Below are 23522 nucleotides of genomic sequence, written 5' to 3' on the forward strand. Positions count from 1 at the left end.
GCCTTCACTGTGCCAGCCAGGATGATACCCTACTGCTTGCCTCAAAGACCGACTGAATGAAGAAACCAAGGAGAAGGCAGCAGGACGTTCAGACATGAAAAGACTTGGTGTAGAACATGTGGGCACCAAGCAAACCACACTACATGGCCCCTACTCATCCTCAGGGCTTGGGTCAGTGGCCTGACTTAATAAAGACCCTGTGGGCACATCCACCCCACACATGGGCAGGACAGAGCCTCCTTCCTGGACAGGTCACAGTCTACCAGCTGCCTCGACATACAAGGAGCAGCTGTGGTGCCATTGTAACACCCTGCAGAATGAGACAACAGAAACCTTCACAGTATAAACTGCTTTCTGGCCCAAAGAACACCACCAAAGGAGCCCTGGCAGTGCCTGGGCACTAGGCTGAGCTGGTGGTAGGCAGTGGGCTCTACAGACGCTGCTGTCAGTGTTTAAAGTCACTCCCATGTGAATTGCCAGGGGGCAGAAGTTGCAAGGCTAGGACATGGATGTCGCTCAGGGATTCAAGGAGCTCCCTGATATGGGCAGTGATCAATGGAGGCAACAGGTCAGGGTGTCTAAACGTTTCTCTTTAGGAAAGAGAATTTCTTGGCAGAGCCTCTAACTATATGCAGTGGTGACAGCCCAGGAAGTCAAGTTGGGGAGTCAGAGCTTGAGAAAGGTTTATTCTGTCACAGTTCTGTGCTCTTGCGTGGCCTGCCTCCCTGGCAAGGGCTTCCCTCTATGAAGAAGCTAATCCCCAACTCCATACCCTATTCTTGAGCATGGTCTTTACACATGGGGCTCTTTGACATCAGCGTGTGCTAACCACACAGCGCCCATGTCTAGACCAGCTCATTGGAACAGCACAGGGATAGCTGGGCACCAGGGATTTAGGGCAAGGCAAAGACATGGTTGTTAACATAGCCTAGAGATTTCACACCTACAGGACCAGATGAGGCCAGGGAAAGCTCTGGGAACCAGAAGATTCTACATAATCAGGATTAGGTGTCAAGTTGTCCTGGTCCCACTGAGCAAGCATAGCTCATTGAGAGGGTGGTGAGATGTCAGGGCCAGGTCCTCTACTACAATAGAAGCGAAAGTTGAGCCAAGGCAAGCTACCTGGGTGGTACTCAGTGTTTTAAGCACAGGGAGGGAAAGGAGAGGGAGAGGAAGAAAGGAGGGGGGAGTGAGGAATCACTTGTATGTAACAGGTGAGCAATCATGCAGCCTCATTCCTCAACAGAGCTCAGAAGCAGGTATGTATAAAGACAAGAAGATGACACTCTTAAGGGGCAGCTGTCCCTTGGAAGTGTGCTCCCACTTTGGAAGACCTTTAGACAACAACACCAAAACCCTCCACCTGCTGGGCACACCAAGGCATGCTCCCAAGCTGACCAGGGCTTCAGAGACTGAGGCAGGAGGGAACAGGAGTGCTTTCTCTAGGCATGGGGTACCGCTCGTGGTACAGTACCGTCTCCATGCCAGGGGCATCTGGAGCCAGGGAGCCAGATTCTCAGAAAGGAGAGCCACGCTCTGCCCTTCGAGAGGGAACCCTTGCTCTCATCAGAGAAACAGGGCCTCATCTCTGGAGCCCTAGCAGGGAAGATCATGGGTCCTGCATTCAGAAGCTTAACGCAGATGGGTCAACTCTCCCCTAACCATTGACTTCACCACACCTCCATTCCAGCCAGAAAGGAGACTAGAATGGCCTCAGGCCTGGAGGATGCCTCCCAGTGGCCCTATCTGGAATTTCCTATCCGACAAGAAGGATAAGTCAGAAATTTCATGGGGAGTGTCCAGGGAGCAATCCCAACCCTCTTCCTCTAGGACAGAAATTTTCAACCTGGGGTGGGGGTCACAACTCCTTTGGCAACCCTGTCTCCAAAAATATTTATATTATAATTCACAACAGTAGCAAGATTACAGTTATGAAGTAGCAACAAAAGTAATTTTATGATTGAGGGGTCACCACAACATGAGAAACTGCATGAAAGGGTTGCAGCATTAGGAAGGTAGAGACCACGGTGAAGCCATCTGAAAGATCTCCGCTCTGCTATCCTCCCACATGTAAGACATGTAGAAGACTGGAAGGAAAGATGGGGCTTGAGATAGGATCGGCATCCACAGCCCTGTGTGTAAGCTCCCACTAGGACTGCCCTGTTACTATGGGCCACAGACCCACAGCAGTGGCTGCACTGCAGTTGTCATGGAGAAAGGTGAATATTTAAGGCTATGTAGGTGTGTGTGCTACATTGTACATAGGAAGGCCACAGCAGCCTGATGACATCAGGGAAGCCATATCTCTAACTAGGTCCTTTCTCTATTTCAAAACCACAGAAGACCCCCTAGACTGTCATCTGGACCCTACCTTTGAACTTGAACTCTTGTCTGCTCTGGGCAGATTCTAGGGACACTTGGCGCCAACTCTGTTGCCCATTTCCTGGAGACAGCCCCACTCAGAACAGACAGAAGGTGGTGCTGCAAAGACCCTGCACGCAGACTGTCCAGGTCACAGGCAGATGGGTAAGTTCAGCTGTCTATGGCACACCCTACATTCAAACTAAGTGCTTCTCTGCAGATATGAGACAGCTAGAGACCCAGTTCTCAGCCAACAGCCTTCCACATAGCTGGCAGACATGCACTGCCCTGTCCCACGGCAACGTAGGATGCGCAAGAGTAGTACCCCTGGATCTGTGTGGGGCTATGACTGTCTCACAGCTGATCAGTCAGGGCTTTGACCCATCCCCAGGCACAGGTAGCCTTCAAGGGCCTCTGAGACACCTTGACCCCAAAACTGCATTGTGGCTCTCAGAGACATACTTGATCACTTGGGCCACAGTCCCAGACACATGAACACAGCAGATGCTCTGCTTGGCCACTGTAAGGAACAAGTCTCCCAGGGAACCCAGGAAGTCCACCAGCTCACCTTGATCTTCAGCCTGTAAAGCCTGGCCCTGCCCAATATCCAGGCTCGTGCTAATCTTGAGGGGTATGGTTGGCAAAGGGTTCTGGACTTCCAATGTGATGTCTCCATCCTGTCACAGGGCTGTGGAACCACTTCCTTGTTTCTTGCCTTCAACTCTCAGTCAGCAAGTCAACGAATCCAGGAAGCCATCCACAATATATAGAGTACTCTCATGAGGAGCTCAGGGCGCCAGAGACAATCAGTCAGTTACATTCCCTGAGAGAGGTTAGCCCAGGGCATCAGGGACCACCAGTATCAATTTTGTTCAGGGTTGCTAGGGATTGGGCGTGGGTTAATCTACCAGGGCTCAGGGAAGCCTGGGCGAGGCCTCACCCCAGCAGAAGAACCGGGGGCTGAACTCCAGGGGGAACTCCTAAGTTCTTTCTGAGGGAAGATCTATGAGCACTGAGGTCCTGCAAGTGAATTCATGAGAGGCCTATTGGGACTTGGAGGCTCCCGGCTACACTACATCAAGACTAGAGTAGGCCCTACGTTTAAGGTCAAGAAGTGGCTCCTGAGCTTCCCATCTCAGAGAAGTATCTCCCACTCCCTCACAGAATCTAACTTGGGGTCTAAATACTGGACGTGGACAGCACCTGAGGCTCTCGGCCGGCAGGATGGGCAGAAGGGCCCACTTACCTGGCTGGGGCTCCCCTGCTTAGCCTTTGTGTTGAAGGATAGAAAACCCGAGACGTTCTCAGCTACTGTGGCTCAACGGGAGCGAGGACAAGACCAGGGACAGAACTCTTGTCCAGTTTATTGCGCTCAGCACCTCAAAGGTCCCTTCACTTGCACTTGAGGTCTCTCAGGTTATGTGCAGCAGTAGCACAGAGTTCACAGTCTGAAGGATCCTCCTCCACACCTGAAGCTTCCATGATGGTGTGCCCCACAGTGCTCCGAACAGCAGCGGGTGGCGGCATACCACCCTCTGCACCACCACCTCCATCTCCTGGGGGCTGAAGTGGGGCTTGTGCGTCTGGGTGTGGAAGTGAGTGCTTGGCAGCAGGACTTGGCAGCAAGGCTGCCTCTGAAGCTCTGCTGGCATGTGGGCTTCTTGTTGCTGAACCTGGAATGGCACTAGAAGCTAAGTGGGGTGTGGGGTCCTCTAGTGCACAGGGGAGCCATACCCATTATGTTGGGGCATGGGCCAGCTGCTCTTTTTCTACCTGCCTGGCCTGCCTAACCCTGCAAACAGGTCAGTCCTGCATAACTCTCTCTCCCAGGACAGTTTCCTGCCCTCAGCTGCTGGTATGGATATCCTTACCACTGTTAGGTGGCTCCTTCCACTACAGGGACTGGGAGGCATCTGGGGCAGACAAGCCATTTGGTACCATGCATCGCCCAGGCCTGATGGCAAACTCAAAGGAGCAATGTCTGAAGCTATCACTTTGGAAATCCACGGGGAACACTGGGAAGAGGTCTTGTCCAGGATCTTCCTCGACAGTCAGGAGAAAGGGGGCACTGAGGACTGGCAAGCAGCTCTCTGGCCGGCAGCTGGCTCAAGTAGAATGAGTAGCCACCAATGGCACCTTGTCCTGGTGTTACTGAGGCCAAATCCTTGATGATCTGCTTCAAATCCAGCATGACACTCTGTAGAAATAGGAAGGAGCCCTGTTAGGAGCAGGGAGGCTACAGGAACCGGGGTTGGTAGTACAAACAAGCCCAGAGCTATCAAGCTGCTAGAGTTCAGGAAAAGGTCCCCCTCCTGTTAGGAGTGCCTGAGGGCCAGAAGGGGTGGATAGGACAGGGTCCACTTGCTCAGACCCGGATCCATAGGTATTCACCCGGAACCACAAACTCCCACTATGCATGCAGAGATCCCAGGACCTACACAGCCCAGCTGCAGTCTAGAACAAAAGAGAACGTCTTTAGCACCTTGGTGGTGGCTTGTCAAGAAAGCCAGAGGCTCTCCATGGCACAGCATGCCCTTGTTACCTCTAGAGCCATCCTCTGTAGCTAGGGGCTCCCTGACAGAAGGTTCTGCCTTCTCCCTGTGTATAAATATGGTCTGCACTGGTGCCACCAAGAAAATCTAAGAGGTGGGGAACAGGAAGGTGTATGAGAGACAGAAGGATGAGCAGCCATCAGGTAGAGGTGCACAGGTAGGCAGGGGTAGGAGCAGGTAAGTCTGTGTGGGTGAGTGGGGGTGTCAGTGGGTGGTGTGAGTGGGTGAAGAGTGGGCAGTGGGTGAGTGAGTTGAGGGTAGTAACCCTACTTCTATTCAGGCACAGAGTGGTTCTATAAAGCTAGAGAACTGTGTATGAAAGAGAAACCTGTGCCAGGAGGACTCTGGGCTCCTCATGCCAACTTGTCATCTGGTCTCTCCCATCCTCCACATTGCCAAACTTTATCTTAACTCTTTGTCCACTGAAGTAGCCAAAATATCCATGAGGGATTCGCTCACACTGCCAAGGACCGCACCAGGGACTGTGCTGATGGTCAGGCACACACCGCCACCTCCACTCCTTAAGGGGTAGGAGGGTTCAAGAGGTCCTGTGCCTCTCCAGCCTTTCAGGCAATGGAATAGTGGGGCTCACCCCTGTGTCCATTGCCTGTCTCCCCATCTCTCCTCAGTGCCACACTGGCCACTGTGAGACCTTGGACAAGGAATTGTGTCTGCTCCCTTATCTGGATCATGGCTAGGTTCAAACCAAGGCAGGCAAGGAGGCGTGCAGGTGGCCCCTGCCCCAGCACACCCGTCCACTCACAGCTCATCATGGAGTGAGGATTGATTTCCACAAGGGTCATTTCACCCCACTGCAAATATTACAGGGAAATTCATTTTCTTTTTAAGAGTGTTCTGGGAAATGAAGCAATTAGCATGATCTTAAACCGGCATGTACTATCAATTGCAATTCAATTACTAGGCTTAAATATGGCACAGGGCGGGTGGCTGCTCTCGAGAAGCCAGCCATGGACAGGAAGGTAGTGAGGAGCTTGTGGTGGGGTCTCAGCTCTGGCCAGCTCTGATTGGTCAGTGGTAGCAGACAGGGGCAGCAATAGATCGAACAAGTGGGTGCTGGCTGGTGGGCTTTCAGGCATGCCCTCCACAGCTGCATGTTCTTGTTGAGGTGCCTGTCTCTACAGCACCCATATCCCACCAGTGACCCCCAGCACCACATGCCACATGTGTTTTCTATAGGTGCTGGGACAACACAAGCCCTGGCCCTGGCCCCAGACCCTATTTGTAGGATGGTCCCTCTGCAGGTCTCACTGACTAATAGAGTGATATCCATTTTGGATAAACAGCTTAAATAAAAGCAACCCCTGACCTGATATTGGAGGAAAAGGTGGTTCACTGCAGGTAGCCATCCTCTCCATAGACCCTAAGCTCCGCACGAGTATGGACAGGGCAAATTCAAGCCCACCACAGACCAGGACCCCTTCCTCTCTTGTGATCAAAGGTCCTCCTGGTGCTGTTCAGGGGAAAGGATTTGCTCCATACCAGTCAGTCAATGTCATAGCCCACAGGCTGGGGACTAAGTAAGTACCATTGCTCTGAAGATTGCCTTGGTGAGCATCAAAAGATGGGCCAGTCTGGCAGGCAGCCCCATAGACTCTGCAGGAGTCACTGTGGAAAGAGTGGTAACATTCGCATCTTTGCCCCCTTCTTCGACAACCATCATTGGTCAGAGGGATGCAGAGCAGGAAGTAGACCCATAGTGGCAGAACTGGGCAGGTACAGCAGGGCTGGGACCTTGTGCTGGGCCTATCACTAACAGTGGAAAGGCAAGCCCTGGCAGTGCTCAGGGGCAGGTAGCTGGCATAGACCAACGTCTCTCCTGTCACTGGCCACTGGGCACACCTCAGCTTCCGGTAGGATCCAACTCCCAGGCACACTGGGATATGTGCCAGAGATCTAGACCTCACTCTCCACCCCTCTGCGGGAGCTGGGCGAGAAGCCAATTCCAGACAGAAGTTGACCCACAGTCCTTTGGTGAAAGTAAAGGCCTAGGGGGGATGGGAGTCTGTCCAGATCCCAGCTACCTAGGATAGAGCAGCCCTAGTCAGTGTGCTGAAGGTACAGACAGCACAGCTGCCTGCCCCCACCATGAGCAACAGAGAACAAAAGCAAGGGACACTGGGAAACACCTCAACTTAGTCAGTGTTTAAGTTGAGCAATTACTCCTTCTGATTGCTTCTAAAGCTAGAACTCATTAGAAGCGCTCACACAACTTCTTCCTCTTCGTTCTCTGACACCATGGAACCACTTCACAGAAGACATAATAAAATCCCTTTATCAAGGTGTGTGTGTGCGTGTGTGTGTGTGTTAACTTTAAGAAAAAGAAGGGAAAAATCCTACTACACTTTTCCCTGTCAAGGAACTCCTCTTCTAATTAGGAGCCTGGATAGCAAGGATGTATTAAAGTGTCTGCCTGCAAAGGCAACTGCCCCAGTTCATGGAATAGCCAACTTCTGTTTGGTTATGTGGGTTTTGTTTTTTTTTTTTTAAAATCTGTTTGTTTGTAGCTAGCCCAGGCAGGATCAGCCTCACCCTGTGCAGGGCTGTCTGTGCCTGCCAAGTACAGGGAAAGGTGGTGGATGCTCTATCTGGGGCCTCCAGTCTTTCTCTTCTCATTCAGTCCTCAGCCCTCCCAGGCCTATCATGTAGCCATGGCAACAGAGCAGCTAGTATGCTCGGAGCCTGCACCCAGGTCAGGTGACAACTGTTGGGGACCTCCATGAGGTGAGAGCTTGGTGTGGGGAGCCTGGCGTACACACAGCAGCTGGCAGTAGACAAAGCAGGCCCCTACTCCAGCTGTCCACTGTGCTCTGCACAGCAGCACGCTGGCAGCAGCTCAGGCGTATGCCCATCTTATCTCTCACAAGATCAGGAAGCACCATCGGGAGATGGGAGTGTATAAGGCATCAAGACTCAGTGACTGGATGGTGTGTGCTTGGCTTTGAGGATAGCTATTCGCATTCTGGCTCTGGAGGGATCCTCCTCTGAGACAGGCTAACCAAGAAGCTCTGAGATCTTCACAGGTGGGACAGTCCTGTCCTAGAGTCGGGCAGCCTGGGTTGGATCCACAGCCTCATCATTCAAGAGTTGCGTGACCTGGATCAGGCAACAGAGCATCTCCCTTTCATCGTGATAATTTCAACACCTTGAGTGCTTTCTCTTGAAGTCCTGGTGTGGGCTGAGGTGCATAGAAACACCGGCTGCAAGGTCCTTTACGACAGCAGCTCTTCCAAGAGTCACACCAAATAAAACCACCTTCCTGCCGCCACTCAAGGTCACTAGATAACCACAGGGCCACAATGGCTAGGACAGACCACAACACCGCCTACAGCTGGATGCTTGACACATTCTAGTGGAGGGAAATGAATAGCAAGGATGTATTAAAGTGGGTGCCAGAGAAGGCAGAGGAGGAGCTGTCTGGAGTGCGAGTCTTCAGGCATGCTGCTCCAGGATAGGGTTGCAAGGCCGCAGGCTGAGGGTCAGGTGGCTGAGCAGGTAAACAGGCTGTTTAAGGCACGTACTCAGGCTTGGAGAGAGGGAGAGAGGGACATCAGGATGGAGGGAGGGAGTCAGCATCTCCCAGAGACCAGGCCAGGCCAGTCCACAGGACACTCTTCCTACAGAGTAACATGGACTGCCTCCTGACAAGAACAACACAGCCCCTCCCTTGGGCCTGCACTGACATAATCTGGAAGCAATGCTGTATGGCCTGCAATGCTCGAGCATAGTCTTACCTAGCTCCCTAGTTAGGACCCAGCCTTGAGATGAACCAGCAATGAAGAAGTCAAGTCACAGCATACCTATGGAGTTCAGGCTGAAAGCCCCCAGTTCTGCCCATCTAATAGCCAGCAGAAGCTCAAGAGGCCAGCAGAAGAGGTCAGGGTTCCATAGCACAGGAGGCCACCTCAGATTGGCCCTGCTATATTTTTGACCAACTCAGTAGGCAGACGGAGAGAGGGCCGATGGCCAGGTGATAAAGGTGGAAAACTTCTAAGATAGCTGGCTTCTTCCTCACCCTCCTGATCTAAGGACAACAGCCTGATAGCTGAAAACAGAGACCTGAAGGGCTTTTTTCCTTCCACCAACAGAACCCCCTGCTGATGGCCCACCAAGGAGTTCAAGGTGGATCAGGACATGTTACACAATAATTATAGACCAATTGACCATCCTAACGCCCTTCAGTAACCCTAACCTAGGGAAGGGAGACCCTTCAAAGGTTAAAAATCCTAGTTCTTGAAAAAAGACTAGAGTTTGGCTTCCAAGCCTGAGTTCCCCTCTGCTTTGGGGGAGGGTCTTTCTCTGTGTCTGCTATGTGTGTGTTCCCTCACCCTAACAAATACCTTTCTTCAACTGCTGGTCTCTCTGCTTCTGTTTGCTGGATTCTCCATTTCTCAATGTCACACTCAAGCTTCTTCCTGTCTTTTTAATTCTTTAACTGGCAGAGAAAACAAGCCCCATGAAGACCCCCAGACAGTCATACACCACTGGAGTTCCAGTAAATGATGATGAAGCCATAGCAGGCCACACAGGCACCACTTCAGCCAAGGTTCCCAGGTGCCTCGGCATGCCCTGGGTTCTTTACAGTCTTGCTGCTGGGCCTAGGGCCCTCCCTATGAATCAGGGAAATTTTGGTTGCTGTACCAACAAAGCAGCAGGAAATAGCACTGCGCGCTTTGGAGCCTTGGAGTTCCAAGCAGCCTGCTTAGAAGTGTGAGCAAGCCTGAGCCTTGGGAAATAGCCAATGGGGAGACAAGCAAAGGGGCAGCCCCAGCTCAGCCCAGCCTGTGAGTCCTCCCAGTCCAGGTACCAGATGCAGAGCAAATAAGTCTCAGCATGGTTCCAGCTTCTAGCTGTCCGCATCACTCTTGGCCACACAAGTCTTCCCACCAGAGACCCCAGAGGCCTCAGAGCAGACAGTAACCATCCCTGCAGAGCTCCATCAAAACACCTGCTGTGGAAATCCATGCCATTGAATTTGGGGGGTAGTACACTATGCATGACAGCTCACAGCCTCCAAAGTCCCAAGAGTTTCTCTCTCACTGTACGGGTTGTTACAGGGAATGCTAAACCCAAGCACAGCATGACTGGTCCCATCTCCAAGAAGCACTCTGGACAGAGGCTAGAACTGAGGACAGGGAAGCAGGTGAATTATATAGAGGAGGCAGCAACAGAGGAGAGGGCAGTGGGGCAGGCAAGGGACACACCGATGGTACCTGCTGGAAGATGGATGTAACTGTAAGAGAGAGGGAGATGGGTGCTCAAGGACCTTGACCTAGAAGCTAAGGTCGGAAGGGAAGCTGCAAGGGCAGTGGGGTCTCAGTTCTGGACCTGAGAAGACAAAAGGTGTGGGCTGTCTGGGGTGCTGGGCACCCACATCTGGAGTTCAGGAGAGCCCTGGTTATTAGTGGGCCCTGAGAAGGCCCCTGCATGCATTCAAGAACATGAGGTTGAGCAGACTATCAGGAGTGAAAGGCTCCTGATGACCCAGCCAAGGAGACTCAGACAGGAAATAGCATTGCCTGAACACAACACAAGAGCCTCTGCAGAGAAAGGATAAGCAGCCTCTCACACCCAACAGGCACAGGAACCAAGCATTCATGGCTGCTTGGGGCAGCTCCCAGAAGAGTATTCACAGGGAAGTAAGGGAACACCAGAAAGAGACACTGAGAAATGCATGTCTGCTCGGGGTGCTGGGGAACTTTGGCAAGGGAATTTTCTAGGATGCAAATGGCTGCAATCTGGCCTGAGGGGCAGAAGTGGGGAAGAGGGAGAAAGTGAGAGAGGACGAGGTGGTTGGAGGGAGCACAGCCTGGGACCAGAGCTGCTGGAAAACAGGAAGGCGTGAACAAGGTAACTGGTGGAAAGGGCTGAGTGCTGGGAAGACTAAAAGGAAGAGAGAGAACAGGGGAGACTTTTCTAGCCCGTCTACCACATGGGGTCCTTAACCACCTTAGACCCCTAACACCTGAGCATGGGGTTCACAACCTCGGGGCATCAGACCCAGCAAAAACCCTGCAGGATCCCGCCCAACCAGGCCCATCATGGCACAGAGCGCATGCCCCCATGTTCTCAGAGAAGGTACAGCCATCCCCTTGGGAACCTGGGCTTCCATGGCCACCCACTCCCATGCCCCGTGGGAACTTTGGAACCTTCATGGTTTTGTGTCTTCAGAAGTCACCCAAGAACCTTTTGTGGTCTGTCTTGTGGGTTAGCCTCCCAGCCCTCCCAGCAAGGAAAACAGACAGAACGACACCAGCCTCTTAGCTGCTGAGATGTTCACTCCCAGCCTGTCTGACCATCACTCAGTAGCCAGTCCTGTCTGACCATCACTCAGTAGCCAGTCCTGTCTGACGCAGAAACCTGCAGAGGTCACCCCTACCCTCAAAGGCATGGATCCCTGGTTCCTCCATCACTGATCCTGGAGGGTTGCTAAGACACCGGAACTTACGTGCTACAGGGGAAGAGAAGAAACCTGATGACAATCTGGGTTTTGTTTGTCCCACTCTCAAAGGCCAGGAGCAGTGAGGGATGTGGGCAAGGTGGCACTCACAGTAGATGCCTTCAAGAACGGCAGCTCCTGCTCCCACTGTCCTTCCACCTGGCACCTGGCGAGTGACAGCATGAGGTTCTGTGTCTTAGGCAGGGCCGCCCTAGATAGGGAGCCCATGATAGAAAAGAGAGGCTGCCCACAGTCCACTCTTGGACCCCACCAAGACACAGAACTGGAAAGGCCTGAGTGGGCTGAGCTCAGACAAGCCCAAGCCCAGTTTTCTGGTCTGCAGCCAGATCTACAAGGCTACAAGGCACATTCTATATCAATACAGAGTCTTACCATCTCTCAGTAGAATACTACAGCAATCTCTAGAAAAACCTCCTAGTCTGCCCATATGCGCCATACAGAACTGGAGTGCATTGCACAGCCCCACGCTGCCCATGAAGTAGGAAGCGCTCATGCCAAGGAAAGCCTGGCAATGCAGGTTGTCCAGACTTCTACCTGTGGGACCCCATCCTCAGACCCTTGCTGCATGTCAGGTACTGCTCATCCCAAGCAGCCCCGACCACACTCTCAGGGCTAAAGGCAATTCCATTGGCAGCATGAGCTTCTGTTCCACCCCACCCACCCTGGGACCAGTCTGCACAGCTCTGCTGGGAATACCTTGTTATACCCAACAGACAGGACAAGCGGTGCTTCCCAGGGCTGTTCTCAGAACTTCTTAGGGGATTCTTGTTTGGGAGCTACGGAATCTGCCGATCTGCCTCTCTAGTCTTCTGGGATCCTGGACCCATGCGTGTTTCTCTGGAAAAATGTTCTCTGCGGGGCCAACAGACAGACAGATGGAGACTCTGCATCACCTGCACAGTGCCTCAGCTTCCTCCTGAGGGCACGACTGGGGTCTGGGTGTCAATTCTCGTGGGACCTTTAGTTGGGGAGAGAGACAGCTCTTAAAGGGGTTCAGAGACCACTGAGTGGACACCCCGAGAAATGAGCATTCCTCTACCACGCTGAAGTCAGAGCCATAGCAGAGGCAAAGCAGAGGTAAGTCTAAAGAAGGGGAGGAGATAGAAGGGCTGGAGCCTGGCCTCCCTGGAAAATGGAGATCCAATCGTCCTCAGCTGGGGCCTTAGTAGGCTTGGGGGTGTCTCTGGCCCTGTTTTCTTCAGTGATCGCTCCTGGCAGCCCTTGGGTGTTCTTTAGCAGGTTCTGGCATTCTTGTAGCAGAGAAGGCCCAGAGAGAGGAAAGTCTCAGAGCTAAGGGGCAACAGAGTCAGGTCTCTACCACACCCAGATACTGTTCTATACTTCCTCATAGGAAGGGCATGCTTACACTCACACACCACCACCAGGTGCCTCTCAGGTCACACACTCGGTAGCTGCACAGATTATCTGTGGGTTCTGCAGACACAGACAGCAGGTACCACACATATATAAGCAACCCTTATGAAATTAGAACATGAAACATCCACTCCCACATCCACAACACAGACAGCTCACCTGCCACCTGCTGGCAGCACCATAAAATTGCAGGGTCAGTTCTGAGCTGATTGAGGACCTCTGAAGACCACCCACGGGGAACTTTGTCAGGCATTGAGTCTCCTCCTAAGAGCCAAGCAACACTTGGGCAGAGAATGAATGCTGAGGTATTACTCTATCAGTGACCCAGATTGACCAGAGCACCTCGTCCTACCACAAATGTCAGGGAATCAGACAGATCCCAAGACTCCCCACCAGGTCAGGAGAGTCCATCAGTACTTAGCTGCAACTCTAGTCACCAGGGAATGGATGAGAGCCTACAATAGGTCAACTCCCCGAACCCTGCAGTTCTTGGTAGCCCCATGGTGGAGAGCTGAGAATCGTCACATGCAGGTCTTACCGCCACCTGCAGGATGGCCTCCTTGCACAGTCGGGTAACCCCCAGGCTCTCTTTGTCATGTCTAGAAGCAGAACAAGCTCCCTGGCCCTTCCACATGCTATTATTTCCAGTAAAGGTTCTTCTGGCTATAAGCCAGGCCTGCAAATGGGGCCTCGGGCTATTACCACCCCACATTCTGGAAGAGTCTTCTTCCCCAGTTCCAGTCAGGCTACCTCTGTCCTGGGGTCCTCGCCATGGGACCTTGCCTGGGAGTTGCTCAACTCTTGACCTAGGAGAGCATGCTTCAGGAAGAAGAGGCCAGAGGTCACTGTAAGGTAGACAGGGGTTAGGGTGGATGGTCCCTAGGCAGGGGTTAGGGTGGATGATCCCTAGTCACCTGTCCTGTGGTGTATACATTTCTCCTTCCCATGCATGAGGAGCGTGCAGCAGACTTGTACACTGTGGCCATGTTTGTATACAAAGCTGCCATGTGCAAGCCTAGTGGTATACCCCTGACCTCCCCCCCCCACTTCCCGGGAGCACATACTCTGTGTCCAGGTTTTAGGAGTCATAGGCCTCTTTGTGAGTCTCCAAGGACATGCCTGTGAAAGCAACCAAAGTCCACCTTCTCACTAAAGGCTGCAAACCCACCACAGACCCAGCTACAGGCAGAAGCTGTGATGTCAGACTCTAAGAGAAACAATTAGCCACCTGACACTGTGAAGTCAAGGCACAAACACTACCCCGGGGAACGCAGCCCTGCTGAGTGGACTGGGGATGGGGGACTTGGGGAATTTTCAATTTAATTCTTCCTTGACTTCTTTAATTCACCAAATGTTTTAATACAATAAATGATATTTCTCCAATTAACCCCATTTGATCTCTGATGGGATAATCTGGGCACATTTCCAGATCCTTCTGTGGCAGTGGCTCTGGAGAGACAGTCATCGGGCATCCATCTGGTCCCCAGGTACTGGTCAGGCTGGGAGGAGTTTAAGAACGGGGATCTCCACTTCAGCCCCAAGTAGCAGCCCAGCCCCAGTGCCAGCTGCCCTATCATCCCCAAGAATCTTGGACTTAGTGTGCTTTATGGGAGACATAGCCAAGGTCCTCTCTCCAGCCCTGGAAGCTCCCTCCTCCTTTAAAGCTCAAGGTCCAGGCAGCTCACACTTCTCCCTGGCACCAGGGTCCTCAGGCAGCAGTACGGCTAGAGCATGGCCAGCTTCTCTGGGACCTGGCTTGAGATACGGCTGGTCCTTATCCCCAGTGCCATTCTGGACCAGGGTCTAAGGAGCAGGGGCACAACAATGAATGGGTATGAGCTTGAATAGATGGTTTCCAGCTGCGTCCAGCTCATTTGGGGTAGAATCTACTCCAGGGAAGCACATGAAGCCAGGACAGCTGTGTGCTCCTCCAGCTCCATCCAGGGACAGGCACTGGGGTCCCCGTGGCTCTGCCTGGCAGGGTTGGTGATCACGCAACTAGAATAGCTCCGTCTGAGGGAGAAGGCAAGAGGCCGGGTGTTTTTTCTCAGGACCCACGAAGTAAGCATACCCAGTGCCACTTAGAGTGACGACGAAGTCACCCTCACCCAGGTCTCCTTCCCAAGTCAACGTCCTTCCCACGCATCATGGGAACACAGGAAGTCGGCAGAGGCCTTTAAATAAACAAATATGTGGATAGATGAATGTAAAAGAAAAGATCTAAAAATCTGTTGACAAGTGCTCTCATCCAAGGCAGTAATTATCGCCTCCCTTTCCTGTGGGTGGGAGGAAGTGAGCAGGGCCTGAGGGTGGGGGAGGCTCTGGCCCGGTGCCAGACCTCACTCTGCCCCACCCCCACCCCCACCTACTGCTCTGCAGTCTCCTGAGCTTCCAGGCTCATAGAAAGAACTCTGGCAAGGGTCCTGTCCCAGCACAGTCTCTGCTGTGAGAGGCAAGCATGGCACCCACCTTCTCTGGGTCTCAGTATACTCATCTGTCAACTGGGAATGATGCTGCAGGGTGACGCCCCAGTCTGATGGGAGCTCAGCAAGCACCTCCACTCTGTGGTCTTACCTACCAGGGGACCTGCCTGCCTAAGAAGAGTCGTTCTACTGTGTGCTCAGAGAGCGTTCTAGCATCTGTGGCTGGAGCTGCTACAACTCCCTGCCTCTTGAAAACAGGAAGTATCATCACGGGCCAGTGCAGAGCAAGAACACAGCACTGAGAAATATCACTATCAGCTCTGAGAGAGGACGCTATAAAGACGGGTCCCCTGTAAGCCATAGGACATCGGTAGACTATCAGGCCCTGAAAACAGAGGCAGGGGCCCATCCCATCTGCCTCTGTGTCCCTGGCCTGCCACATCCCGCCAGCACTTGTGGCGCTTCCCCAAGAACCTGTGCATAACCTGCAGCTGTATTAACAGCTGGCCCAGCCCAGAGGAGAGAGCTGGAGGAAAGTGGGTCCAATCTCAACCCCCGATGCCATCAACCAGTTAACAACGAGTCAGGCATGCTGGGAAAAGAATGCCAGAGGACACTCAGTGAGACATAACCAGGAAGTTGAATCTCAAGAGACAGGTCCCTGTTATTAAAGGCAGAGGGGTCCAGACTACCCATGTATGCTGCAAGGAACCTGTGCCTTTGATTGGCTTCCCACTGAGGGCACAGAGAGGGGACATGGGGCTGAGTTTACAAGGGGGACAGTTCAACCATGCCAGGGAAGACCCTGTAGGGTCCTCCTTCACCTCCATACAGGTCCACGTTCCCTAGTACACATGACAAAGGACAGGACTGAAGAAACAGTTTAGCAGATCACCCATCCTCCGGCAACAGAGACAAAGCCCTTCTTTGTGCTGCCTACAAAGGCTCAATTTGGGTCTTTAGCTCTGATGCCCAGATTAAGGATTTGCTTGCCAGGTGCTAGGGTGCAGAGTGGGGCCTGTGATGGCTTTCCAGCTAGACAGGGACTGACAAAGGCAGCTTTCTCACCCCTAGCCACGGCTAGAACACACACAGACTGAGGAATAAACGAATCCTGCCATGGGATCACTGGAGGAAGGGCTTGTTTTCCCATGAGAAGACACCAAGTTGGGACGGGCATCTCTGGGGACAATGATACTGGCTGACCCTGCCTTCCTCCTGCCGAGGGAGAAGGAGCCGGGAGTTTCAGACAGAGGCAGTGTCTGGGGTTCAGGCTCTGGGAAATGGGCCATTTTCTCATGCACTCCAGTCCCAGCTAAGAGCAGGGATCGGGTGTTGCCACTTCCTCACTTGGGAAAGGCAATGTCTGGTCTGCAACCTCTCCAAACGGCACAGGCCAAGAGACAAGGCAAGGCCTAACTCTGCCCTGTGCCCCAAATATGATAGCATGACAAGGGATGTCAAGCTAACCTGTGGAAAATAATATGTATGGCTCTTGTGATCTAGGGAAGCATGCATATGCACACATACACACACACACACATGTAAATAAATAAATATTTTTTTAAAAAGAAAGAGAAAAGAAAAGCAACCTTTCTGCTATGCCAGCCAATGGTGGTACGAAGGCAGACAGCATGATCCCTGAGGCTTGTCCCCAATACCAAACCATCAGCTCTGCCTGGGGCCAGACTGCCCAGAACAACCATGGGGCAGTCCATCAGAGACTGCATGGGGGCCCCAGCAGCCGTGGCTCATCCTCAGGACTGCTATAAACCTTCCTGCTGTCTGAACCCAGCGTGGATGATGTCTCTGTCTCAGTACATGCTAGAAGCCCCCCGCCACATGTGATATCACCATGATCGTACCATGATTTTCAGTAGCTGCACATATACTTTTCCTCAGGGCAGAACTACCGGGCCCCAGTAAGCAGCCCTCAGCCTCAGCTGACCCTCCCAGTACTCCAGATCAGGGTACAAACTCACACCCTGTTCCCACCACCCCTCTCCACAACACTGTCAGAAAGTTCTGGCATTTCTTATTCAAGTAGTTATTTGGGGTATGCGGTAATGTGAAGTGATCAATACTTGACAATCCTCTCATGTTTTAAAAAAAAAATGAGACAAAGCAGCATCCTATAGCCCAGGATAGCCTAAACTATGTAACCTATGCTGGTCTTTAACTCATGGCAACCATCCTGCCTCAGCCCCCTGGGGATTGCAGGTGCATGCTGTAGTAGCCAGCAACCTTTATTTTTCCGAGTAGCCACTTGGGTTGAGTGCATGTTCACTGCTCATTATTCATTTGAAAACCCTCTTTGGGAGCATCTCCACAATAATTTGCAAGAGATCTTCATGAATAGTGGCAGAGTCATTTTCAGACACATACTGTGCAAAACTCTCTAGCGCGGGGCAGCTTCTACTCCCTTGCTGGTGCGTTAGTTTTGATAAAGTCAGCAGGCTTCATACCCATGGTCAGCGCCCTGCTGCTGCAGACTTGGGAAGTACTTGCTGCTTCTAGAAATGTCTCTGTTTGCCTCTCCCATGGCAGCCAGGGTTTTGGAGGGAAGGGTTCTATGCATAAGGATCTTTGTATCTGGTTCAGATTCAACTAAAGTGAATCAAATCCTGAATAAGCATCAAGTTCTTGTAGGGTTAGGACCATCTGAACACTGTAAGTCCTACATAGCACATAGAGCCACCGACGGCCATCGCTTGGATGCTCCTCTATGCACTGCTGTCCAGAGGAGCTGTGGAAGCTTTCAGTCAAGGCTAACCCCCATGGAGCTCCTCCTCAGCCCTCCCTGCCCTCTCCCACAGCAGAAACAACAGCAGGTTCTGGAATGTCCCCCAAAGCTCCAGATACAGTCAGCACTTGGTACTTACCTGCTTGCCACCCCGCTGTACCCTGAGAAGCAACACGCTGAACGTTTCTGCAATCCTCTGTTGGAAAAAGTACAAAGGGGAAAATATAGAAGGAGAGAAAGATGAGCTGGCACCAGGCAGCAACCAATACACACTTAGGCTATCTGCCCCTGAGAACAGGCTGCCTCTGAAGGGATCTCCTAGATAGCCTCCACTAATCCACATCATCTCCCTGGATCCCAGTTTCCCTGCTGTTTATCCCTGATGATCCCTGCTCTTCTAGAAGGTGCCATGAGGTCACCTTTTAGAAGCCCTTCAGAGAACAATTCCTGCAGAGAACACACCCTGAAGCTGTGCCAATGAGCTCGTGATACCTGTACAACATTCCCAAAGAAGACCTATTCTGCTCCGAGGGCGAGGCTATGTCAAACCAACCCAGAACAAGACAGCTAGTGAGGGGTGTTCAAGGACACAATCTGATTTCTGGAAAATTCTATTCACTGGACCAATAGTTGCCATCTCTGCAGCACCTTCTGTTAGTGTAACTCAATACTGGGAGCCAGGATGCTCTCATCCATTGTGGTTCAGTACTGCACAGATGCACTATGGTTGTTACAGCCCTGCTTATAACACCAGCATAGCCTTGGTGTCCTAGTGCCCCATGCAGCTGGTTCCTGCCCACACCAGCCCCTTCAGCCACCAGTCCATGTTCTGTCTCCACAACCCATACTATCTGGGTGAGATTGAGGGAAGAGCATGGGGTCTTGTCTCCTCCCTTGCTATATCATGGGGCTTTGCAACAGGTATGAAGAGGAGACCAAAGGTGGGGCCCCAGGGTAGCATGGTTGTGGCACTGGCACTAAGTGGCACTGCAGGGACGTTAGAACTGATGACATGTCCCAAACAAGGTCACTTATGCCAGGTCAGCATCTAGGAAGGCAGTGAGCTTGGAAATGGCATGTAGTAAGTGATGTCATTCTGAGCTGATGTGGCAGCACGTGCCTATGGTCCCAGTTACAGGAGGGTCATTTGAGTCTAGAAATTGAGGCCAGGCAGGGCAGCATAGAGACACTCTAACCTGAAAAAGAAAAACTCAATTCTCTCACAAGAGCATGCGCGCTTGTGCAGCCTCCATTACGATTCCACACTTGTGCTGACTTTGCCACTCCCACACAGGCAGGTCTCCTTACTTCACCCCCTGCTGCTGATGACAGTCCCCGCAAGTGTGGGCCACACCATTCATCGCTCAACAGTACAGGGTGGCAGACATTTCCTGTCAAGGGCAGATATTCGGTATTCTAGGTTTCGCAGGCAGACAGTCTGCTGCAGCTTTACAGTAGAAGAGGACAGTGGGACAAACCAGCTAGGGGAGCTGGGGCGTGGTAAGCTTCATGGGGCAGGCAGCAGTCTACTGCTCTGCAGATTGTAGGTTTACAGCACTTACTTGTGTGTCGTGGGCGCTCTCCAGTCAATGGGGGCTCAGAAGGGTGTGGCTAACAGATGGAATGAGTGGATGTGCAAGGGTGGATGGTCCTGGGGGGGGGTAGCAGCAGCTGCAATTGTGTGTGACAGTTGTCTGTGAGGACCATCAGAGCAATGATCGGTGACTGAGAAGGTACATATGGAGGCGGAGGAGAGGACGGCTGCAGGTTGAAGGATGGGGGATGGGAGGCAGGGCAGGGTGAGAGCCATAAGCAGCAGAGGCAAGAACCATGAAACTGATGGCAAGGTGCCCAGGGTGTCCCTCTCCAGGAAGACTAGGCCCTCATGCCCGTTGCACCATGTGTCCCAGAAAAGCAGGGCCTCTCAGTAAGTGTGCTAGACTCACAGACGGAGTCCAGACTGAGTCCAGCTGTCCTGAGTGTCCTTCTGCACGTATCCGTCCAGTGGCCTGCCTCTGCCATGTCTATGTCCCGCCACAGGCACCAGGAAACCCCTCTCCTCCTCCTTCCAGCCCCCACCTTTGCCAAGCCTCAGATCTCTGGGAGAAACATAGCAGGCAGAGGCCCTTCAGCTCTACGCCTGCTTCATGGCGCTGGTGCTGGCAACAGTGGTTTTGTTGGTGTCCTGCTGGACTTCACGCCTGGAATAGAGAAGCCAGGTACAGAGGGGTAAGCAGAAAGCCCAGGGATAGCCCAGAGCAGGAGAGAAGAGCAGAGAGGATGAGAAAGGGAAACGGGGCAGAAATGGGCAGACTGGGTGCAGGGAGATGCGTAGACAAAAGGTATGAGGAATCAGGAACAGTCAGGGACAGAAAGGCAAGGCACAGAAGTGAGGGGTGGGACAGAGAGAGTGCCAAGGACACCACTAAAGGACAGTAAGGTAGACAAAGGCAAGGACAGGGACCCAGATGTGTAGGCAGAGGATGCAGGAAGAGACAAGAGAGGGCAGGGGTGTATGGATAAGGGCAGGCAGATGAGATGGAGAGAAACACATGGTTGGCTGTGGGAGGTAGAAGCCACCAATCCATCAAGGTCCCTACTCCCTTCTAGACAAATGACTAAACTTTCTGGCCCCACTAAGGCCAGTGCCTGTCGCATGGAGGGGCCACCCCACTCTCTCCCTGCCTTGAGATAATCTAAATCTGGGCAGAGAAGGGGCCTCTTCCAGGAACAGGACTCAGGTCCTTCCAACACAACAGACCTACCTCCAATGCCACATGACACACACATCGCACTGCCAAACACCATCAGTCTGCTGCTTAGTGATGATCCTATATGTCACACATGCCCACAATGCCACCCAGGGCATTGTCCCCAACGCTTACACAACCTAACAGAAGAGGAGGTCACTGATCTGACAGCAATCACAGAACCCCTCACAATTCAGATGTTTCTCTAAATCCCCACATTATAGGCATGAAGTCAACAGCTGGCTGACAGTGGCCTCCATACTGCAGTGGTCAGCGTGTGTCCTATGCAGCCCTGGGTCCTCAAAGGCCACCGGCCGTCATCCCTGGTACCCTGATAGAGACTACGGGTCACTACAGAGCCAGCTAAGGGGGCCTTGTGTGGGAAGAGGAAACACCAGCAGGAGAGTGCGGGCAAACACGGGATAAAGACTGTGCCATAAGTTATGATGCGGGGAGGGGTGGGACTGGTGGATAGCAGGGCTCTCCTGTCATATGTCACTGGCCCATATTCCAAAGTCATCCACTTACCAGGTCAACCTTAAAACGTCAGAGCACAGAGTTTCCCAGGACCGGGTCACCAGCCAGTCCCTATGAGAGCCTCCTCATGACCTCTCAAGACTGATATCACCTAAATGCCACCAGTAGGCAAAGCGTGCTGCTCAGAGGTCCCTCCAGACTCAGCCCATATCAGTGATTCCATGTTCCATTCCTAACTATGTCCCAGCAGCACCAAGGACACAGCTCCACAGCCTCTGGACTGCCAGGGAAGGTGGCAGCAGCCCCGCTGTAACCTGATGCTCCATGTTTCAGATACAGAGCAGTGGGCAAAGCCCCAGTGCTAGCTGCAGCAACCACAACAGCCTCCTCCTGTCTGAACCTCTGTACTCCCTCGCAGATTCCAACCCAAACAATGACAGAGGAGCTGCTGGTCTGCCTCTCAGCCTCTGGAACCATCAGCACTAGACTGAAAGCAGTCTATTTCTGTGTCCCTTCTAGGATGGGTCTCCTCTCCATCCCTCACAGACTGTGGTCATCTTATGCCAGGAAGACAAGCCAGCCCCCATACCCAGCCTGGCATCCCTTGGGCATTCGGTCATTCAGCCATGACCTTGGCAGACTGCAGATACATAGCTAGTGAGCCCAAGAAACAGTACACACACACACACACACACACACACACACACACACACACACACACACACACAGAGAGAGAGAGAGAGAGAGAGAGAGAGAGAGAGAGAGAGAGAGAGGCACATACCACAGTATTGATAGGCCCAACCCAGAGACTATGCACATCTGGGCATACGTGGCCAAAACCAGCCTGTCTGCTACCCCCTCTACCCTCAGAAGCAGAGAACGGGGTTATAAGAACACATGGCAGAAAGAATCGCAGTGCAGCTGGGATAGCACAGGCCGGAAGTCACCACTTGGAGCCCTGGTATCAGAAAAGATGAAATGAGTCGCCCCTAGAAGTCCACATCAGGGCTGGGTCTCAGGTCTGCCACCTGCAGAGAGCCCTGAGGAAGCCAACGGAAACCTCCAAGAATAAATGAAGGAGTCTTGAGTGCCAAGGGCAGCAGTGTACAAACACCAGCCATGTTTCTGAACTGTGGCCAACACTGGAAAATGAAGTTTAAACAATACCATTTGTGACAGTATAGGAACCATGAAAACATTCAGATGAATTGAACATATGTTACAACATTAACAAGGCGTGTCACTGATAACTACAAGGCATTGCCTAAAGAAAAATAAAACACAAATGGAAGAAAGAGTGGCTTTATGGAATGTAAGACAATATTGCTGAGATGTTAATTCTTCAAAACAATCGCAATCAAAACTGTAAATGTTTTAAAATAGAAATTAACAAGCCGACTGCTGAGTTCAGCTGAAGCACAAAGGGCCTGGGTGTCCAGGAGAGCTTCAGAAAGGCCAGCAGCTAAGGGCTCACACCTGAATCCGGGTCTCACAGGCCTGGCATGCGCCACAGGCTCAAACACCTTTCCAAACACGCGCCAACACAGTCAATAGCAAAAGATGGGCTTTTTTTTTTCAACAGAATAACAGGACACCAGCATTAAAAAAATAAATGAGCTCAGCCTTACCTCACTGCATACACAAAAATAAATTCTAAGTGTGTCAGACCCAAGTGTGAGAACTGAAAATATGAAAACCATAAGACTGCAGATATATGAGCCATTAATACATTAGCACATTACTGTAATGAAGTGCCCGAGGCAGGTTACCTAATAAAGAGAAGACATCTCAACAGCAGGGCATAGGTCTTCATGAGGGCCTGCTGGGCTCCGCAGCACGTGTAGACTTCTGCCGTCTCCTTCCGTAAACCCACCAGTTCCATCACAGGCCTCCGCCCTAGTGACTATATCTGACCACCTCCCAAAAGCCTCACCATGCACCAAGGCTGTACTGACTACCCACCACCCTAAGGTACCTGAGTGAGGGGTAGGGCACACATCATGTTCACACCACACTCTGGAAGCCTCAACCACGTGAGAAATATGATACTCTTAGAAAAGACAAGCCTGTGATAGAAAGTCCCCCTGTAGCATCTGACAGAGGACTTGTGTTAAGAACAAGAGCCCTAATAACTCTACACTCACAAGACAAGAACCAGTAATGACAAGGGCTTGCAGGTGACTGACGTGCACTCAGAGGAGAGAACACATCACATAGTAGCCACTAAAATGCCCACCGAAGCTGTGGAGCTGCCCACACATGTTACAGACTCTGGAGAGGACACGGGGCCCTGTAAATGGCTCAGCTGCTTTGGGAAGCTCAACGAATTCACCCGGAGTTAACACACACCTAGTTATTGTGCCC

At 52.2% G+C, this 23522-nt stretch overlaps 1 long non-coding RNA gene across 1 annotated transcript; it reads right to left on the reverse strand.

Annotated features, from left to right (window-relative positions):
* Positions 1 to 3707: 3707 nt before the first annotated feature.
* LOC146891062 (uncharacterized) lies at positions 3708 to 20135 on the reverse strand. Its single transcript, XR_014997975.2, has 3 exons — positions 20011 to 20135; positions 18071 to 18127; positions 3708 to 4558 (listed from the first exon to the last, which is right to left on the reverse strand). It is a non-coding gene; the product is annotated as an uncharacterized LOC146891062 (long non-coding RNA).
* Positions 20136 to 23522: the final 3387 nt, after the last annotated feature.

This window comes from Myodes glareolus, chromosome 19 (genome assembly GCF_982192425.1).
Source record: "Myodes glareolus chromosome 19, mMyoGla1.1, whole genome shotgun sequence".
In the NCBI taxonomy this organism is placed as follows: Eukaryota; Metazoa; Chordata; class Mammalia; order Rodentia; family Cricetidae; genus Myodes; species Myodes glareolus.